The sequence below is a fragment of the Balaenoptera acutorostrata genome, chromosome 1 (assembly GCF_949987535.1).
Source record: "Balaenoptera acutorostrata chromosome 1, mBalAcu1.1, whole genome shotgun sequence".
Classification (NCBI taxonomy): Eukaryota; Metazoa; Chordata; class Mammalia; order Artiodactyla; family Balaenopteridae; genus Balaenoptera; species Balaenoptera acutorostrata.
The window spans coordinates 168,208,996-168,224,968 of record NC_080064.1 but is presented as its reverse complement, the minus strand read 5'-3'; the positions used below and the strand labels follow the sequence as shown (position 1 = coordinate 168,224,968).

Genomic DNA, 15,973 nt, shown 5'->3' with positions numbered 1-15,973 from the left:
GGACTGTGAGTGGACGGCCGAGGAGAGAGACGGACCATCCAGGCGGTGTCTGAACTCGAACTCTATGGTCGTCCGTCCTCTGCGCCTCCTCTCTAGCCATCCGCGCTCTATGCTCCGCAGTCGCGGGCGGCCGGCCACCAGCCAGCCAGCCAGCCGGGAGGGGTGCGCAGAGGGAGGCGGGGCGGGAAGGCGAGAGGTGTCTCCTCCACTCGAGCGGTGGGAGACCCGAGCAAGCTCTGTGACAGCTGGTCGGCCGCCATGTCAGCAAGCGGGGCTGGAAGCGGATCCGGCGCCCGGCGGTAGCCCTCCTTTCGTCTCCGGTTCCCAGGTGAGGAGAGGAAGAGCGGGACGCAGCTGGCCGGCCGGCTCGCGACTAGGGTAAAGCCTTTGGGAACCCCCTCATTGCTCCCCCGGCGCTGTCTTTCTCCGGCAGCGCCGCCTCTGCCCTCTCGGTGCGGTGGAGCCCTGTTCCCTCACCTCCTCCCTTTCTGCGCTCTCCTGTTTCCCTCTCTTCTGTCGCCGCCGTGGCCTCTTCCTGCGCAGCGCGCCCATTTCTCCCTCCCTAGGGCACTCGCGCCAGGAGTCGTCCCTCGCCCGGCTCCCCACGGAGCCTGCGGCTTCCACGGCGCCTCTGTTCCTTTTTGTCCTGTTGCCCACAGCCGTGTCTCTCCACCCGTGGGTGGTTTTATTTTCCTTCATACCTGTTTTCTTCCCCTCACCACTTAGGTTGCCAAGAAGCACCTAGTGTCTCCCTTCCGTTCCTCCCTCTGGGCCAATATTTATCTTAGTTTTTATTTTTATTTGCGTGTTTATAAGATTTAAAGTTAAGATTAAAAAATAAGATTGAAAAGTTTAAAATTCCTTCCAGAGCTTGAAAACATTAAGGTCTTAGGATGCTTATTTTGTTGCCTTTGTAAACTTAGTCAAACACATTGTACTGTGGAATACAGTTTAAAAGACCGATTCCAAAGACTCTAAAAATAGGATGCTCTAATGGAAATTTTGGCAGTCTTTTTACCTATTGGACAGTGATAGAAGGCTCAATTCTTTGAGAGCGATTTCAGTATTTAAGGATTATACTCAGAAAGAGCTTTACCCATCACCCTTTCCACCAAGGCAGGAAACTGCAGCCATTCAACTTCCTGTTTTAAAATATGTACAGTCCTTTCTGCGTACCTTACTGGGAGCGTAATTGAGCTTGGCATTTTAAATGCACAAGGAAAAGGTTCCTAAGGAATGTATCGCCTAGCAAATAGAAGTCTGAAGATTTATTCGGCTGATGAATATCAAATGGATAAAGAATTGATGGCCAAGTATGGCCTTTTTCGGGTTGTAAATTTGTTAGGACACCGTAGAAAGTGTCTTGTCAACTGTTGTGGAAGCCCTGGGAACCCTTTGGTCTTAATTTTTTTTAGTTCTTTTTTTAATGCAGTTTCCCCATTGACAACTCTAGAAGTTATTCTTGCATCCTCTGAACGCCTGAGAGAGCTCCACACCCCCGATCCTTTTACTGAGCTGTCTCCCCATCTCTCCTTATAAAAATATTTCTGTACATTCAGAAGTACACTGGATTTTTTTCCCCAAGAGCCCTTGAGGCCTAAATATTTTAAAAATCAAAGCAGAAAGATCTATTACGGTAGAGGAAGAAATGGTTCACTCATAGAACTGTGTTGTTGAATTTCTCACGTTTAAAATATACTTTAAAAAATTGTGGTAAAAAATACCTACCTTAAAATATGCTTTCTTATTTTATAATATTTGTGGACCAAAGGTAACCTACTCAACCCTAGAGAAATTGATGTCGTTTTTAATTTTGCTTTTGAGTGGTGTTATATTCTTTTGATTTTGGAAAAGAGAATTAGGTTATGGTAATTATTTCCCTTTTTTTTTTTTTTTTAATTAATTAATTTATTTATTTATTATTTATGGCTGTATTGGGTCTTCGTTTCTGCGCGAGGGCTTTCTTTAGTTGCGGCAAGTGGGGGCCACTCTTCATCGCCGTGCGCAGGCCTCTCACTGTTGCGGCCTCTCTTGTTGCGGAGCACAGGCTCCAGACGTGCAGGCTCAGTAGTTGTGGCTCACGGGCCTAGTTGCTCCGCGGCATGTGGGATCTTCCCAGACCAGGGCTCGAACCCGTGTCCCCTGCATTAGCAGGCAGATTCTCAACCACTGCGCCACCAGGGAAGCCCCTATTTCCCTTTTTATAGTGTTAATGGTTTGTTTGTGGTTGATGATGATTGAATAATAAAAGAGACAGAGTCTTACACATTTTATTTTTCTGAGGTCCCAGGTGCTAGAAATGACAGAAATATCCATTTCCCTTAAAAATGAACCTTATAATCAGCATTTAGACCTACTTTATTAGAAAAACCTTGTTTGTATATTTCCCATCTTATTTTCTTAAGAGGTGTAGTTTTTGCATCCTGTGCTATTTTTGCCTTTTTGAAGTAATGTAATATCTATTTAGTGGTGTCAGGCAAAGTGATTCTACTATTTTTACACTATTCTTAAGTTATTTTTTTTATTATCCCAGTTTAATTGACAGAGAAGTCAAAATACTGATTTTTCTTTTTACTTTTATATGGCACTTGTAATTGGGAAATGCCAAGTGATAGTTTGCTATCAGAATTTAGGCTGTGGGTCTACAGTAGTGCTGTCCAGTAGAAATATAATACAAGCTATATGAGCAATTTAAAGTTTTCTAGTCACATTACCAAAGTAAAAAAGAAGTAGGTGGAATTAATTTTAACATACTTGATTTGACTTCTATATATATCATTTCAACATATGATCAGTTTTAAAAGTTAATGATGAGAGGTTTTACATTCTTTCATACTGAATCTGCAAAATCTCATGTGTATTTTACATTTACAGTACATCTGAATTCCAACCAGCTACGTGTCTTAGCTGGTGGCTAAGACCTTATTGGGCAGCACATATCTATAGGATTACTGTGTGATTCTTAAGATACCTTCTTACCCTGAGAGTCTGGGGTAAATTCTGTGGAGTAAATTTAAAAATCTTTTTCCTAAAGTGCTGGGATATTCAAACTGAGAAGATTCTAGCAGGATGAAAGTCCCAAAAAGTCTCTTCCTCTTTGTGTTGACTGTGTTAATACTGAGGAGGATTAACAGGTGCCCTGTGCTTGTTTAGTGAGTGTCATAAGATGTATAGAGCGCTCAGTCATTTCCGGGTGTGTCACTGTTACAGTTAATTACATCTGCGTGTCAGCAATGTCTCAAGACACTGTATGAGTCTTTGTCTACTATATCTGTTGGTATTAAGTAGGGAGAACTTGAAAACATATGAGAAGTTTGAACTTTATGGTGAACGGGTAGAGTACCCACTGTTGGAGGCTTATTTTCTGAATCGGTTTCAGGTATGGCTAAGAGTTCTGTAAATGCGCTTCTATATATGATGTTGTTATTAAAGGAAAGATAAAATCTTTTTAGCAAAAACTAGGAAGGAAGAGGGTATGTTTTTTGGCTCTAAAACACTGGGAGCCTGAGTAATAGCAAAACACACACGTGTGTGGTGGTTTGGTTAAACTGTAAAGGGAATATGGCAGTTTTTTAGAGAACGCTACTGACATACTGACTAGGAATGTGTTTTAAGTTGTTTTTGCAACAGATGTGGTGATTTGCACCATCTCTTGTTCAGAGCTGTTATAACTTAAAGATAACCCTCTTTGAAAGGTAACTGCAGCTCACTGACTTAAGTGGGGATCAATAGGACCCATCATCGTTCTTATCTTGATGTCTGTATTCTGATAAACTTACCTAAATACTGTTTTAGCTGTTCTTTTACATTTACATTTAATGTCAAAATTTACTTGAAGGCCTAACTAATATTCAGTATAATTTAATATGAGCAACATGCCTCCTCCACAACTTTTATGATATAAAGAAATCTTAAATTACCTGATCAGTAAACAAACTCCCTCTGTAAAACCTAGTCAGTATAAACCTAGCACAGTGTTGGCAGTGTGTGGAGTGTTAAAGGATCAAAGACAGATTTGGGGAAGGGGATAGTTATTGGATGTTGCTTGTTTCGTGAGAGGTGCATACACATTATGTAGGAAAATAGAGCATTTTCATTTGTCTTTACATATAGATAGCTATCCATTGACACCATTTTAGTTGGATAAGAGAGGGAATACGTTGTTTTGTTGCTACAAATAAGTCTTAGTAAATTTTTCTTTAGTTATTTAAGGAAGAATCATTGATAGTCTGGCAATTTTCAGTTTTTAAAAAGGCTCGATTTAAGTGGTCTCTACAAGGATTATATTTTTATTGAGAAGTTCTGCACTCAATATGTCTATCTGTCTTGATACAGTTATGAGTGTGTTCTTCTGTTTAGGGCCTTGAAGAGTCACATGAATATAGGCTTTTCCTTATTTATGTATCATTCCTTTGGGGGAAATTATATTTCCTTTTAACCAAGGAATACTTTTTTTAAAATGCATTTGAAGTAACTATTTTGTAATATCCTTTAATAAAAAGTGAAAAAAATCATATCTAAACAATCTTCAAAAAAAAGAAATACATCATTAAAAAGTTCTGAATCTTATAATAGGTTGAGATTTCTTAAATTGCTTTAGTCACAGTTTTCAGATTCTGCTCTTTAACATATTTGGAGATGAAAACTTTTTGCCTTTATATCACCTCCTCCCTTCCCTCTCTTAGGACTTCCCCCTTTTTCATCATCATTAGCCATGTGGAAACGAAAAATAGTGTGTGTTTGTCAAAATACTGACAAATCAAGATTATTTTTCCCTTTGACTGTAGGAAGAATTCTGAAGGAGTAAGTGACACATTTAGTCAACTTTATTGACATTTGGGCATTTGATATTTTAATTGACAGTACCTAAGAGATTTTAGTAATTAACAATATTTTGTAATTGTTGTATCTATTAAGTTCTCTTCTGAGAATACTAAGCTGATTTTCTTGGAAAACTACTACCTGAATAAATAATTACATTTTTTCTATGTTTGCTGCATTTTGAAAACCCAGTGAATTAGGTGGCTGTTGATTTGTAATTTGAATGAAGGCAAACTAATATTTTGAAGCACCTTTTATATTATAGGTTTTTAAATAAATAATTTCCTTAAAATATGTGAACTTTATAATAAGATAAAGAATGCTGTTGTTCCTGGATATTGGAGAGCATACCACTTGTATTTTTATTTTATGCCTGCATTGTTTTTCTTCTTCACTATTTCTCTCTTCTGCAGGTATTACCGCTGTACAACAAAATCTTAAAAAGAATTATTAAATGAACTGAAAAACATTGCTTAAGATTTTTCAACAAGGACTTATTTTTGTGAACATGTGTTTTATTTATTGAAGCCTAGTGGTGTTTTGTTGTGTTTTTTATTTTTCTCCCTTATTAACCACCAAAGATTAGTTTAGATTTTTCTTTTTTCCACTGTGGACATGAAAAAGTTTACTTAAATCAGGTCTCAAAAGGATTCATACCAAGTAACAGACTTGATTTCCTCTCTCATGTTCAACTCAAAAGAGGAGTGGAATTTTGTAGAAACTATACTGATTAGAAAATTATGAAGTTTAGTTTCCTGAAAAAAGGCTTTATATCCATTTGTGATTTCTTAATCCAAATTCAGTCATTAGGCTTTATTTTTTTCAACAATTTACAAAGTAATCACTAGGTTTCTTTTGCTCCAGTAGTTTAAGAAAACAAAGCTGTTGTGGAGTTGTCAGGCCAGTTAGAGTTTATAACTATAGCATTGCATAAGCACTGTAAAGAGCCAAGATTAGAAGCAATGTTATGTGACTTCCTTATTTTAATCATATAATTAAATGTTTTATAAGACGAAATGGTTTGTCATCTTAGTCTTACAGTTGAACTCTAGTTTAAAATTGACCTAATAGGTCTTATGTCCACCAAAGTTCGTATTTTTGCTAGCCAGAGAAAGATCTATTTCAAATTAACCTAAAGTGTTTAATTCAGGAGGTAACTTTTTATTATATCAGGTACCCTCTTGGTTAATTATAATTTTGTGGATTTTGATGCCTATAGGCTTTTTGTCCTCTTTCAGCTGTATGCCTGGGGAAAACCTAGGGATTTCCTAGTAAACCATGACAGGGCTTTGACCTTTTGAGTATATGGCTTACCTTCCCTGACAGCCTCAAAGAGTATACCTATGTGTGCAGAAAACATATGAGCAAAAATTCTCTTCCGGGAGCACTTATCTATGCTGATGAAACAGATATTCTAAGAATGTCTGTCTTAAAACTACGGTTTCCATGTACTTGTATAATACTTTGTATAAAACTATGTATTTTGTATAGCCTTTGCTGGAGAGTTTCCATTTTGTTACAGTGCTTCAGAGTACGTAAAAAGATATCCAGAATAATATCTCCTATAGCTTATTCTGCCTTACCTCACTTTTTTGTTTTTTCCTAACCTGTCTTCCATGAAAAGTTCAAAAGTCAGAACAGGTCATGGTTTATTATAACCTTGGGGTGGGGGTGGGGTAGGAGTGCCACACATTTTACACCTTTCTTTTTTCCTCTCCTTCCTCTCTATTACAAAAACAGTAGTGCTCCAGAGAGAAAAAAAGGTGGATAAATTTTATTTTTATAGATTTATTTATTTTTTGTTTATTTATTTTTGGCTGCATTGGGTCTTCGTTGCTGCGTGCGGGTTTTCTCTAGTTGTGGCGAGCGGAGGCTACTCTTCGTGGCGGTGCGCGGGCTTCTTATTGCGATGGCTTCTCTTGTTGCAGAGCATGGGCTCTAGGCACGCGGGCTCAGTAGTTGTGGCTTGCGAGCTCTAGAGTGCAGGCTCAGTAGTTGTGGTGCACGGGCTTAGTTACTACGGTGCATGTGGGATCTTCCCGGACCAGGGCTCGAACCCGTGTCCCCTGTATTGGCAGGCGGATTCTTAACCAGTGCGCCACCAGGGAAGCCTGATATATTTTAACTTAAGGAAAACATGGTTATTCAAAAATTAGAGTTTTTTCCTATAATGAAAGTTGAACAGAAGTTTTAATTTAGCAGTTAGAATCCATTGATCACTCTCATCATACTTTTTTATTTTTATTTTTATTTTTATTTATTTATTTATTTTTTTATTTTTGGCTGTGTTGGGTCTTCGTTTCTGTGCGAGGGCTTTCTCTAGTTGTGGCAAGCGGGGGCCACTCTTCATCGCGGTGCGCGGGCCTCTCACTATCACGGCCTCTCTTGTTGCGGAGCACAGGCTCCAGACGCGCAGGCTCAGTAATTGTGGCTCACGGGCCTAGTTGCTCCGTGGCATGTGGGATCTTCCCAGACCAGGGCTCGAACCCGTGTCCCCTGCATTAGCAGGCAGATTCTCAACCACTGCGCCACCCGGGAAGCCCTCTCATCATACATTTGATGTCTGGTGGATTTGCCAGGAAGAAACTTTGAGTACAAGTGTTACCTATGCTGCTCACTGCACAACAGGCCAGTAAATCGGGAGACAAGTTCTTGGGGTAAGGAATAGTGAGTGACTTTATTCAGAAAGCCAGCAGACTGAAACGGTGGTGGACTAGTGTCCCAAAGAACCATCTTCCCCCAGTTAGAATTCAAGCTTCTTTATACTAAAAAGGGTGGGGGTGTGGTTGGTTGCTGCAAACTTCTTGGTGCCAGAGTCCTTTGTTCTTCCAGCTTTCCAGGTAGGTCCAATCACAGTGTTCCTATAAACCTCCAACAAGACAAATGTTATTTTCTGTTCTGCAACTTTTTATCTCTACGTGAATGGAAAAGTGTTTTACCTTTAAAGGTCAGAGTCTTGAGAATGGCCTATCCTGTATATTTTAGGCTATAGGCAACATTCTTAACTTGTGGCAAAAGCAATAGAATACAAAGGTTAAAGTAGAAGAAACAGATCCAATATGGTGTCAGACTTGTTCTTCCCTATTACACAAGGAAACTTTGAGTGCACCGATACTAGACTGTGCTAGAATATATATATGTGTGTGTGTGTGTATATAAAAATACATATATGTGTATTTATTTACTTGGCTGCACCATGTGGCTTGTGGGATCTTAGTTCCCCAACCAGGGATTGAACCCAGGCCCTCGGTAGTGAAAGTGCCAAGTCCTAACAACTGGACCGCCAGGGAATTCCCACTAGAATATATTTAATAGTATCTCTTTTGTCATATGTGTTTTCTTTAGGGAATATTCTCCACTGAAATAAAATATCTTCGAGGGAAAATCGTATTCTATCAACAGTCTTTCAAAGTATTGGAAGGTGTCTTCTTCTGGGACAAATTTTTTCTCTCTTGGTTTTTTATTCTTTTCTTAGAATTTCTTACCTAGAATGAACTACCTTACTCTGGAATTTTTTCTTTTCCCAATCCCCCATCAAAATACTTTCTCTTGAATGACTAATTATAAGAAAGCATATTCACTTTTACACCTGTCTCCCTTCCTGCCTTTCTATTAACTTTTGGTATGCTGGAGATATAAATTAGTATGTCACTGTTGTGTCAAACAGCACAGTAAGAAATAATATCATAAATATTTATTTAGATGTTTTATTATAGGAATAGAAAACAGTATCTACCTATTTGACATGGATAAGATATAATTTTGGGAACAATCAGAGTTTTTTTTGTTTTTTTTAAAATTTTATTTATTTATTTTTGGCTGCCTTGGGTCTCTGTTGCTGCGCACGGGCTTTCTCTAGTTGTGGCGAGCGGGGGCTACTCTTCGTTGCAGTGCGCGGGCTTCTCATTGCGGTGGCTTCTCTTGTTGCAGAGCACGGGCTCTAGGTGCGCGGGCTTCAGTAGTTGTGAAACGCGGGCTCAGTAGTTGTGGCTCGTGGGCTCTAGAGCGCAGGCTCAGTAGTTGTGGCGCACGGGCTTAGTTGCTCTGCGGCATGTGGGATCTTCCCGACCAGGGCTCGAACCTGTGTCCCCCGCGTTGGCAGGCGGATTCTTAACCACTGCGCCACCAGGGAAGCCCAACAATCAGAGTTTTTAACGTCAGGCCCAAGAATAGTCTTCAAGGGGTCTGTGAGCCCCCTGAAATAACATTCATAACTTAGTGGTAGTATATGTGTATTTTTCTGAGGAGGGAATTCTTAGCTTTCATCAGATTTTTCAAAGGTCCATGACCCAGAAAAAGATAAGAACCACAGAATTAATTTGAGCTTGGTTATAAATCTCTAATCCTTATAAGCAGCGATAGTTTTATAAGGATTTCTATATATAAGCATCATTTTTTAGTAATATTTTATTTATGACAAATAATGTAATAGATTATCTTATAGGAAAAGGCATACTGATTCTTTTAAAAAACAAATCTTCCTCAAATACCTAACCTATTGTTTTGTATACTTTTAGACATTTCTCAAGTATCCTGCAGGTTACTTTGTTTTTTATCATTTGTTTGCCATCTGTGCATTTTACAGAAAGATGATTAATTCTTGTGACTGAATTTTTCCTGGCACTTCAAAGAGTTGTTCATAGAGTAAGGATTAGGATAAAGGAAAGCTGCATTTTGTGAGGATGCCCTACCCAGTGAGAGGAATGAGTCCATAGGTAGGTTGATTATACACACATGCTCCTGATGAAGTGGAAGAGGATAGGAAACGGAAAGATTATCCTTGAACAGCAGATAGAAACATTCTACTACTGAGATAAGAGGGGGAAATACTAGTTACCAACTAACATCTGGTAACCTCTGTTTATATGTGGCCCAGTTGAGACTGCTGAGCTAGGAATACAAAGAGGACTGGGGGCCAGTGGTAAAGGTTTAGTATAGCTTTGAGGGATGTGGTCCTGGGAGCTCTATGAGGAAGGATGTCTGGCCACCATCGAGGCTCCTACCTGAGTTTGGATGGATACTGTTTTTACAGAGTTACCAATCTGCATAGTTGTGATTTTCTTTAGCAACAGATAGCAACTTGGGTATAAGAGCAGAGAAAGTGGTTAGGTTGATAAGGGCTGGGGTTTTATAGGGTGGGTGCAGTAGAAGTATGAGAACTAAGGAGGTAGCTAGAGATGATCCATGAATTCAGTGCTCAATAGGAAAGAAAGTAATGCCAGGAGGAGGCTGACTAATAAAAAAAAAAAAAAAGAAAAGGCAGGAGTCTGAAGGTTTTTTGTTGTTGTTGTTTTTAAAATAATTTTATTTTGTTTACTTTTTTTTGTTTTTGGCCACGCTGCGCCGCTTGCAGGATCTCAGTTCCCCGACCAGGGATTGAACCCTGGCCATGGCAATGAAAGCCCGGAATCCTAACCATTAGGCCACCGGGGAACTCCTGAGGCTGGAGTTCTTGATGTGGTTGAACTGGGTAATGGTAGCGGGGGTAATGACAGTAGGGGATTGAGAGTTAAAAATAGGAATAGAACCAGATAATGGGATATTGGTAGTGGCATATTGGAGATATTGAGACTTATCTGAAGGAACAGATTGTTTTGATGCTCAGTAAAATCTAAGACCAGGGTGACACTTGCTAAATTCACCAGACAGTAAGATGTCATTAGAGAACTTTGAGACATGGAGAAATATTTATTCCACAAGTCTATCAAGTCACTGTCTTTCTTATGTAAAACACGAAGATAGTGTGTTTTCTTTTGTTTTTTAAAATTTTATTATTTTTTAAAATTAATTTTTACTGGAGTGTAGTTGCTAACAAAGGTAGTGTTTTCTGAACAGTAATCTGCCTCTGGCTTGCATGATGGATTGAAAAGGCTATGTGAGACAAGAGCCTTAATTAAAAGTAAACATATCAGCCTAAACTCATTTTGAAATTTCATAACTTCTGAAAAGATAGAATTAATACATTTTTGCTTTTTGTTCAAAAGAAGAATAGAGAGTAAACTAGAGAGCTCCTGGCTTAGGTTTTATAACTGAAATAGTGTTAAAATTATGTTTGATACCGTATGAGTTATGTTCTTTTTCCTAGTTGAATTCATAGGTTAATTTTAATTTACTGATAATCCATATGAACCTATACATTACAACATCCATATACACTTCAGTGAATAATTTTGAAATATGGTGGTTTGTCAATGACCTTGAAGCTAGCATTAGTTCCTATTAGTTTATTGGCTAATGTTTGAGCCCATAGGTGATCAGCATTGTACTAAGTACTGTGGGAAATGCAGTAAAAATGAGCCCTTTCATCAAAACATTTGATGAAAAATACAAGTCCCAAATATATATAAGTAGTTTTTTAAGAAAGGGAAGAAAACTTACATGAAAACCTTTTTTGGTTTAGTATAATTTATAATTAATTCACTAAATATTTTGTAGAATTTATTTCCTCATTTTACCAGAATTTTAAATGCCACCTTTTTGACTTAGGGTTTGGTAAACATATAGGGAAAAGTTATGTAACAATTCAGATGAGTTCATTTCTAAGATCTGTAGAGTTCCACCATAGAGGTTTCTACTTTGTGCCCTTGAGAACTGGCTTTGTAGGAACTTCTGTTTCTGTAGGTTATTGGCAAATATATCCAGTGACTCTTTGATGCTCTAAAATAGTTAGGGTCTTAAGGCAATGGGAATCCTCTGAAATGGTGGATAAACAAACCTTCCAAAAGAAAAACAAAAACAAAACAAAACCCCATACATTTATTGCATGAGATAATACATGTTAAAGTGACGGCCTTCCACAGTGTTAAGCACATAGAGCAGTTAGTAAATTGGTTGTTTTGTTTTTAATTTGCTAACTTTGTGATAACCTTGTATATATTTGGATTATTTTCTTTGTAAAGAGGTGAACAATATTAATATATAGATTAACTGTGTAGCATTCTTTGGAGTTTTAAAAAATATTGTGTCCTTGGTTCAATGCTTTAAAAATTTTTTTGAATAGAAAAATATTGTATGTTTAAATATATGCAAAATGCAGAAAAGTACAAAAAAAATTAACTTGTACTCCCATCAGCCAAGAGCAAGAATTGTGAACATTTCTGTATATTTACTTTCAGTGTCTCTGGAGTGTGTGTAAACATAGTTGAGATAATATTTATGATTTGTTTTAGATTCTATTTCCCTCATTTTACTATAGATTCATAATGTAAATATTTTGTGGTGTTGTGATATCTAGGGTATGAGCTAATTTACTTAATCATTCCCCTATTATTGAACATTTAGATTGTTTCCAGTTTTTCACTTATTGCCACAATGACCTTGGACAAACTATCTGGCTGCTTAGTTTTCCCATTTGTAAATGGGAGAAACAGTACTTCTTCGAAGGAATTAAAAGGATTAACTGAGGTAATGTGTACAAAATATACAGAACAGTTGCTGGAACAGAATAAGCTTTTAAAATGATGCCTTGCTGTTCATGTTTGTGCATAGAGAATCCTCCCCCTCTCCCTTTTTTCTTTTTTCGCTTGCTATTCAGAATATTTCTTTAGCATAAACCTTCAGAAAGAAACCTAGTAGGTCTTAATTGTCTTAATAGTCTTACTACATATTATGAAATTGTTTTCTGATAAATTGTGCCAATTTATATTCAAATTGAACAGCATGTGACAAGGCATATCTCAGTAGAAGATTAGTAAGGAATAAAGTTAGATGGATTGCTGAGAGATTGTATTAAGGTTTAGGAGTTAGGACTTGAACTGGATTAAGGGCAATGTGAGTTGAAGAGGCAGCTTCAGTAGACCTCTAGCTATTTCTTATACTTTTCCCATCCAACCAAGCTGTCACACTCATTTTCCTCTAAAAACTCCTTGTCTTTTATCTGTACTGAAGTCTCTATCCTATCCCACCTCTCCTTATTTTCCATCTATCTAATTTTTCTTTCTTAATCTTCTTAATCTTCTTCTCAGTCTTTTCTCCTCTGTCTTTTCCTGTCCAGGAGGCCTGCCCAGCTAAAACAACAGAGCAGAGCAGAGCAGGGTCTGTTTTCTGCTGACAGGCTCACTCAAGAAAGAAAGGTGACTGAGACAGTTAAGATCAGGTATTACCAAATTTACCAAACAGATAAATCAGTCTCCCTCCCCAGAGATGAGTGAAGGAGTACATCAGGAACGAGGGAAGTTTCTTCATAACCCTCAATATTTGTAGTAACCTCGCCACATTCTTAGTGATTATTTATATTAGCATATATTCAATGCCTTTTAAAAAGTTTTTTCTGAGTATAAAAATAATACAACTTACAACTCAATAAATAATAACCCAATTAAAAATTGGGCAAAGGATCTGAATAGACATTTCTCCGAAGAGACAAATGGCCAATAAATACATGCCCCCACCCCCCTCTGCCCCCAACATATGCTGCACTGAGCCTGGTGGTATATATTTAGTAGACTCTCCATAAGTGTTAATAAAGGGTGTTACCTTTGCCTTCTGGGAGCCATGGAAACTTGGCCTTCAAAATACAGGCACGGGCCAGAGTGCAAACATTTGGAAGTCTTGTTCTAACCTGGAACAAGTAAAGTAACAGTTTTACGTTAAAAACTTTAAAATATTGATTTTCGGTTCTTGTTTTTTTTTTTTTTTGGCGGCTTGTGGGATTTTAGTTCCCCAACCAGGGATCGAACCCAGGCCTTTGGCAATGAGAGCTTGGAGTCCTAACCCCTGGACTGCCAGGGAATTCCCTTGATTTTGGTTCTTACCTTTTTAGAAACTATCCTGCCCTCTGTTTTTGATGGGTCATTGCCAAGTTATAGCTTTTTTTGAAGATTGCTACGGTGGACATCTTCCTTTTAGTAAAGAAAAGAGCATGTACTAAAATGATTCAGGTGCAAATGTTTTTGTGGTTAAAACATCTTCAAAATTGACAATTCTTATGAAATAGAGATTTAAGCAGTACCAACAAATCCTGTTGTACTATTATTATGACTTTGCTGTTCATCCCTCTGCCTTTATAGCCTCTTCCCTCTCCTACTTTTACCTCCTTATTCAAATTCTCTTTCTAGACCTTCTGACCATTCTCTGGGTCTGTTTTTTGTTTGTTTGTTTTGGTTTTTTTAAAATAAATTTATTTTATTTATTTATTTTTGGCTGCGTTGGGTCTGCGCGTGGGCTTTCTCTACTTGCGGCGAGTGGGGACTACTCTTTGTTGCTGTGCGTGGGCTTCTCATTGCGGTGGCTTCTCTTGTTGCAGACAGAGCATGGGTTCTAGGCGAGTGGGCTTCAGTAGTTGTGGCATGTGGGCTCAGTAGTTTTGGCTCTCAGGCTCTAGAGTGCAGGCTCAGTAGTTGTGGCGCACGGGCTTAGTTGCTCCACGGCATGTGACATCTTCCTGGACCAGGGCTCGAACCCATGTCCCCTGCATTGGCGGGCTGATTCTTAACCACTGCACCACCAGTGAAGTCCCTGGATCTGTTTTTGAACTAACTTTGGACCCAGGTTACTCTGAAACTCAATAGCCTGGGTGATACCCTGTAATCTGTCCGCTATTTTAAACCCATCATTCAAATTTTTAAAGTATATCTCCACTTTCACTTGGACCTCTGAGGTTACTCTACTATTATTTTAGTCTTTTACTTTGAAAATTTCAGGAGAGTCGTATTAGTAAAATGATATATTTTCTTAATTTCAGTAAGAATGGTCATAATTCTTATTGGAACCAGTTTTATTCCATTTATTTCATAGATTTCATTTTGTCTTTTAAATGGGCATGGAAATATCTTTTATGTTTTTCTATAGTAGAGAAATCCAGTCTAGAATATGAGAAGGTGAAGCTTTCAGGTAAAATTGTAGTTGGAAAAAAAAAAGGAAAGTCTAGGTTAAAATAAATCTGACCTTGGTCTAGTTCCATTTGTCTCATCTCTATTTTTGAAAGTAACATAAAACAGTTCTGTATGTTCTTTGCATATTTAAATCTTATCCTTTAATTTGCATAGCTTGAGCAGTAAGGATTTATAATTACAGATTTAAAATTTTCTGGATCAGAAAGTAGAGTGGGCCCATTTAATTTAATCTTTGCTTTTTGTACTAATTCATGCTTTTTTCGAATATGCTGACTTGCCGTTATATTTAATCTTTCAATGACAAAAGTACTCTCTGTTTTGGCGTTTCCCCTCTATTTCTGTTTCCTACCAGATAATATTTGTGGAGTTTTTGTTGTTAAATATATTTTAAACATTATCTTAAGTGATGTAATCATTTTTTCTATTTCCTTAGGTAAGAGGTAGTGAAAAAGAGACGTTAGTGTTTTAGTTCAATTGAACAAGCATTATTTAGCGCCAATTATGTGCCTAGGACCGTGCTGTGGTAAGGGCTGCAAAAGAAGTAACACATACATTCTCTTGCTTCAAGCACTTGAACTCTACTTGGGAAATAATATACATGTATGGAATAGCTTGTGAAAAAGCCTAAAGCAATAAATAAGCAAACTTGGAACAGCATCCACTAGATACTTTAAAAAATACAGTGCTTATTTCATTAAAAAAAAAAAGTCTTTGTGAATGTTTTAGCATAGATTCTGTGTAAGCTATTGTCCCCATCTATGATTGGACTTTTCTAAGGTCAAATAATAAATTTGTATTAAATGTATTGTAAATTGTATTATTACAGTTTCCTTTCCTCCTCCTCCTCCTTATTTGTCCAAACTCTTCATCTTCAACACCTAGCTCAAATTGTACCTTGTGTATGGCCATCAGAGGCAGCATGGACTCTGGAGCCAGTCAACCTAGATTTGAGTCCCAGTTTCGACAGCTGTTTGACGTGATGAGTGCCTAACCTGTCAGTGCCTCAGTTTGCTTACCCATAAAATGGAGGTGCTAATAATATCAAAGCTGCCTAAGAGGATTGTTGTGAGGCTAAATGAGTCACTATGTACAGGGCACAGAGTAAGCACCATATAAATATTTGCTTTTATTCTCATACTTTGTTTTTAATGGTTATTCCTAACAACAAGTGTAATCATTCTATGAAGACGTCTATTTGAACCTAAAGATTTTTTGGAATTTTATATATATATATATTTTTAATGAATTTATTTTTATTTATTTATTTTTTGGCTGCATTGGGTCCTCATTGCTGCGTGCGGGCTGTCTCTAGTAGTGGC

General features: G+C 37.8%; 1 protein-coding gene across 3 annotated transcripts in view; it reads left to right on the top strand.

Moving 5' to 3' along the window:
* Nucleotides 1–60: 60 nt before the first annotated feature.
* CNST (consortin, connexin sorting protein) overlaps nt 61–15,973 on the top strand; it is a 129,829-nt gene continuing 113,916 nt past the window's right edge. The window contains exon 1 of one of the 3 annotated variants that reach the window (XM_028162631.2): nt 61–328. The gene's annotated coding sequence lies outside the window, so the exon portion shown is untranslated. Of the gene's footprint in view, nt 379–15,973 lie in introns of all 3 variants that reach the window. The other 2 variants (XM_007167175.3, XM_057557639.1) reach the window with 2 other exon arrangements.